We start from the raw sequence: 6,058 nt of genomic DNA, 5'->3' as shown, positions 1-6,058 counted from the left end.
AAAAAAAAAAAAAAAAAAAAGCCAAACAACAATAAGTATTTGTACAGCTAATATTTTCTTTGCAAGGTGGTACATTTGGGGCAGAAGGACTACAAGTTCAGGATTCTGTTTCAAAATAAATAAAAAGGGCTGAGCATATGGCTTAGTGTTTAATTCCCAGTATCACAACAACAACAACAACAACAACAACATGGAATTATTTCAGTGAAGCAATCTATTACCAAAACCTGTAAACATTTAGCTGATCCTGGTGGCATGTGCTTGTAATCTTACCACTCCGGAGGCTGAGGCAGCAGAAGGATCGCCACAAGTTCAAAGCTTGAACTACAAAGCAAGACCCTACCTCAAAAAACCAGCAACTCAGAACTTTTGTGAAATTGGTGTGCAAGAAAATACTCTCCAGATAACTAAGGTTTGCTATTTTAGGAAACAAACCCTTTCACCCCCTCACTATTTCTGATTTTTTGTTTTCTTTTGGTACATGGATTGACTCAAGGCCTTGTGCATGCAGGGACTATTTCTGATTTAAAAAAAAATCATTCTTGTATACCTTCCTGTGTTTTAAAACAGGGCAAATTTTTCTGAGCTGACAGTTTCATGTAAAAAAGCCAGACTGCAGAGCTTTCATTTCTATCTTCTGGAGTTGGGGGGCTCATGGGAGAGTGCCTCAATCTGTAGCACAAACAAAACCAAAAACAACCAAAAATACCCCCAAAAATCTTTCAAATTTTGCTAAAAGTTATCACTTTTCCTGTGACTATCCTACCAATAGCTCTCCTCTCATAATTTCCAACTTGGAAACCAAATCAGCATGCTTATTAGCACTACCTATAAAATGAATGTGGAGTGGGCCTCTTGGGCAAGATTAATGAGTCTTAGCATCGGATCCTTGAGTGTTAAGACATGTTGGTTCTCAGGTGTGTTCCCCACAGACCAAATCTGTTTAAACTAGGCTCTGCCAATCAAGCTTGATGTTCTTTCAGAGATTCAGAATATTAAATACCCTAGCTAGAATTTTAAGCAATCCCAAGTCTACAAAAGTATGCTCTACTCCATTCAATAAAATATGGATGTAAAAACACCCCAAATATTTGAGATGTGGACACCGTATAGGAGCATACACTTATAAAGGTGGTTAAGATGACATCAACAGGCTGGGGCTGTAGCCCACTGGGGAGCACCTGCTGGGAAGTTTGATCTTCACATATGCACAAGTATGTGTTGTCTGCTGTTTTCAGCTCAAACACCAAAAATCAGGTGTGCATGTCTCTTTGGAGATTTTGCTTTTAATTACTTCATGTGCAGGCATGGTGGCTCATGTCTATAATCTCATCACTCTGGGAGGTTGAGGGAGGAGTGCAAGTTGGAGCCAGCCTGGGGAACATGGTGACTTAGCAAGACCCTGTCTTGAAATAAAAATAATGAAAGGGCTGGGGATGTAGCAGAATGCAAAGGGGCTGGGTTCAACCTCTAGCACCACCAAAATAAATAAAAAACTTCATGATTTGCCTGATAACATGACAGACATAATAATGGCAGAGGCAGAGCAACAGGTAAAGTATGAGATTTGCGCTAATAAATCATCTTAATTGGGTTCTTTTATTGACAAATGGAAAAACTAGCAACCATAATTTTCTTAAAAAAAAAAAAAAAAAAGCTGAATTTGCTTATTTCCTCATTTCTCCATCATGTCCTCATCACCAACAGTACCTGGCGTTTGAGTCTGGAGACTCTGCTTTGCCCTCCAGAGATGAGGTCGGTCTGCTGCTGGGAGCAGAGCAGCTTTACTTTCATCCCACCCTGCTCCCCTCAGTTTTAGAGCTTTTAGGTCCTGAGCCTTGGGGGTTCTGGTTTAAACTAAGCCTCTGGTTCTCCCATTAGTAATTTAGGATTCAGTTTCTTTACCTCTTGCTACCTCCCAAATTTTGTTGCATGGTTCTCTTTTTTCCCCATATATGGGTTTAAATCTTTTAATTTTTTAAATTGGGTGTGGTGGCACACATACGCCTTTAATCCCAGCTCTTGGGAGGCTGAGGCAGAGGATCACTGCAAGTTTGACACCAGCCAGGGCTGCGTATTAAATTCCAGGCCAGCCTGAACTATATAGTGAGGCTCTTTCTTATAAAAACAAAACAAAAAACTTTGACATTTTATGAGGATTTTAGAAGGGAAACAAAATAAGTGCTTGCATTTGATCCAGTACCTTGTTTTTGTTTTGTGACAAGGTCTTACTATGCAGTTCAGGCTGGTGCAGATCTCACAATTCTATGATTGCAGGCATGTGCCACAATGCTCAACCTGATCTGGCCTATTTAAAAACTGAAAATCTGTCTCTGAACTCAAACTTGAATAATTCAATATCTAAAAGGTAGTGATTTCTACTAAAAAAATGAAAATGTGAACAAGACCCCTTGCTTAACTTCCTCATCTTTTCTCTACCCTATCCCAAACATCAATCTATAAAGCCCTCCCCCTCTCATTACCTTCTTCATGAAAGGGCCATGCTTGATTATGAGCTTAAGAGGGAACAGGCCAACCCTGTAAACAGGAAGCAGCCTGCCCTGTTGCTGCCAACAAGGGGGTAAGTTCTGGCAGCCTCACACAGGACCACAGCCACCCTGAGTTTTTGGTGGGACAGCCTTTCCTTCCACCTCACCTGTCTCCATCCCAGACCTGCACTTAAATTGCCTTAAGGCCTTTCAGACTCATGAGTACCCAAGGCAGAGCTCTTTCCTTCTCTAACTTTCTTCCCACGATGGTATCATTGTCCACAGAACCCACACCAGAAACCAGAAGTCAGCCAGCTTCTCTCATGCATGCATTAAGCACATCTGTGGGTCAGTTTCCTTGCCACTAGCCACTGCTGTTGGGCAGTATCCTACTCAACCATATCCTTTGCTTAGCAGGCAGAATGGCCTCCAACTTTAAGGTTGAGGGAAACTCAAAAACCATCTTCAACTTATAAATGAGGACAAAGGGAACAGTATCTCCCAGAACAGTAACTGTCACCTGGAAAAGAAACACAGTGGATGAAAGCAATCAATAACTCCAGACACTTCATAACATGAATTCTTCAAACACAAGGCTTGAGAAAGCATGCCCCTTTCTCTATTCTATTCCTTTCAGAAAGGTCATTTGAAACAGAAATGGTTATGTCACTAACTTCATATAGGCCATGGCAGCCACGGGAAAAACTGAGTCCCTGATATTTCCACTTAAGTAAAGTGACCACCTGCCACTTATTCACTGGTAACTTCACTTCAAAAAGCCAAAAGTGCTCCAGCGTAAGCTTTCCACAGTGTTACTTCCAGAAACCAGGGTGGGAACTAACCAGGCCAAACGGTGATGTCCGCAACCAGCTGTTCTTGCTCTTTTCACTGTTCTAGTTGAGAAAACAAAAACAAAACAAATGATAAAAAGCAAATAAAACTTAGTCACACTTTTAGGAAAAGAATCATGACGAAAAGCGTGAGATCATATTACAAGAAGGTTGGAGTGCAATGAATGTTGTGTTATTAAGTGTTTAAAAAACAAGTGAAATCACTGCATAGCTGACATGGACTTGGCTGAGAGAGATGGTCTGCAAGTGTCCCTGAGTAGAGCGCGCCCAAGGATTCTGGATGCAAACCCTTGGTCTTGCCAGCCATCATCTTCCTCTACAGTACTAAGGTACATTTTAGAGTGGGAAGAAAAGAGGAGCCATAGGAATATTTATTATTTTTTTCAAGTGTAGCTTTAAAATAATTAGTAGGCAGAAGTGCTATACATTTGAGGTTAGCCTAGACTACATGAACTACATGACGAGACCTTGTCTCAAACAACTAAAAACACATGCTTGTAATCCCAGCTCTGGGGAGGCTAAGGCAGGAGGAGTGCTGTGAATTTGAGGGCAGCCTGGGCTACATAGTGAGTTCAAAGGTCAGCTTGAACTACACAGTGTGACCCTGTCTCAAAAAAAAAAAAAAAGAAAAAAGATGACAACACAAAAACCTCTTGCATTAGTAACTTCAGGTGAGTGAGTAGTAACACATGATTCTCAAAACTGAAAAGGTCTTATTTCAGGCCAGAGTGATACCCTATTATATGAGGAACTTGGCAGCTCATTTAAAATAACAAGCGGGCCGACGATTTAGCTCAGTGGTGGCACCACCTGCCTCACAAATGCAAGGCAGTGAGTTCGATCCCCAGGACCACCACAAAAACAAAAACACCCAAGCAAGGCAGACATGGTGCACACCTGTGACCCCAGCAATCAGGAGGCTAAGGCAGGAGGACTGCAGCGAGTTTGAGGCCAACCTGGACTACATAATGAGACCCTGTCTCAAAAACAACAAAAACAACTACAAAAACCCAGAATGCTTTCCTATATTTGACTTCCTTCTGAAGTAATAAGTAGTGAAAAGCTGAAAAAGCACTAGAAAAGGTTTTAGAATTTCTCTAATTTAGATAAGGAATAAGATCCTGTAACACATGCTGGCTCTAGTGGTGCATACCTATAGTCCCAGCACTCCAGAGGCTGAGACAGGAGGACTGCTGAGTTCAAGGCCGGCCAGGGACACACAGATCAGTGTCAGCCTGAATTACAAAGTGAGACTCTATCTCAAAAGAATCAAACCAAAGCAAACAAAAAAATCCTGTAACACTGCCATTTCTTACTGGTTTCAAAATACTAAAAGCTTTAGCTGGGTATGACGCTGCACACTGTGATCCCAGCATTCAGGTGGCTCAGGCAGGAGGACTGCCACAAGTTCAAGAGCAGCCTGAGTTACAATAGTGAGCTCAAGGCCAGCCTGAACTACATAGCAAGACCTTGTCTCAAAAAACCAAACAAAAACACCCTAAGGGCTTTAAACAAAATCATAATGGTTTGAAATTTCCTCCTCCCTCCCCAGATTACCTAGTCGATCCTAATTAGAACAAACTGCAACAGGTTGTCTACGTTTTTTGGTTGTGCTGGCTTTTGGTCACATACAACACTACAGTATTTGGTAGCTTTAATCTCTATAGATCATTACACCATTATTTCTGAACTGTCTTCAGAATTCTTCGATCGAAGTAGGAAAAAACAACAAAAAAGAGCATGGCAGAATGTAAAGAACCCTGCGAGGGAACTCAGGTGACAGGATTCTGCTCCTGCCCCCATGCTGTCAAACAACTGTTAGATCCAGGCAAGCTCCGAACCTTTCTAAACTTGAGTTTCCTCAACTGTCGGGCCGGTGGGTCTGCTCCGGCTTTCCAGAGCTGTGCGACTGTCACCACCAAACTGATAACTTTGGGAAGGTGCTGCTCAGACAGCACCTGCTGCACACTTCCAACGTGGTGTCTGCAACTCTACAATTTACTTTTAATTAGGAAAAAAACCCTGCATTTTCTACTTTGCTCATTCCATTCTGCCAGCAACAACCAAGGACTTCAAATGATGCCAAATGACCCACTCCTCCTCTTCTCTTACGTCACTTCCTCTTACTCACTTCCCAAGATGGCTTTTCTCCCTTCCAGTCCTATAACTCATCCTTCCTTCTCCAGATACCTCATCTACTAACTCCTCTCACGGCCCATCTGGAGCAGCCTTGAAGAGGCAGCTTCCGGCTCCTATCACACATGGAGCTGAATAAGCAGGCTCCGAATCCACCAGCTGGCATTAGGGTCTCTCTTGCCAAAGATGACCAGTCCCCCGCACCCCGAGACCCCTCAGGCACGTCTCCGTACAATTCTCTCAGCTTAGTTTCTCGTAGCTCAAGGCCAGCATTATTACTGTTTGTTCCCTGCCTGGAGACAAAGTTACTTAGCAAAGAGAACAGAGCGAAAAGAAGACCAGCGAGAGAAGGGGCAATGGGATGCGGGGCGCACAAGGAAGAGGCCAGAAACAACGAAGTGGGGCAAAGGCTGAGGCTGAAAAGGAGGCGGGAGAGGAGGCCACCCTCCCCGCTCGGGCGGCAGATGGCGAGTCAGGCCGCAAAGTTCCGCCCCAACTCGGAGAAGCGGGTCCGAGCCCGAGAGCGAGGCTCCCTCCATCCCCTCCCAACCCGAGGCGCAGCGCCCCAGCTCTGGCTCGGCA

Source organism: Fukomys damarensis, unplaced genomic scaffold (genome assembly GCF_012274545.1).
Source record: "Fukomys damarensis isolate Sample0158 unplaced genomic scaffold, DMR_v1.0_HiC HiC_scaffold_17, whole genome shotgun sequence".
Taxonomy (NCBI): Eukaryota; Metazoa; Chordata; class Mammalia; order Rodentia; family Bathyergidae; genus Fukomys; species Fukomys damarensis.
Note: the sequence above shows the minus strand (reverse complement) of the source record.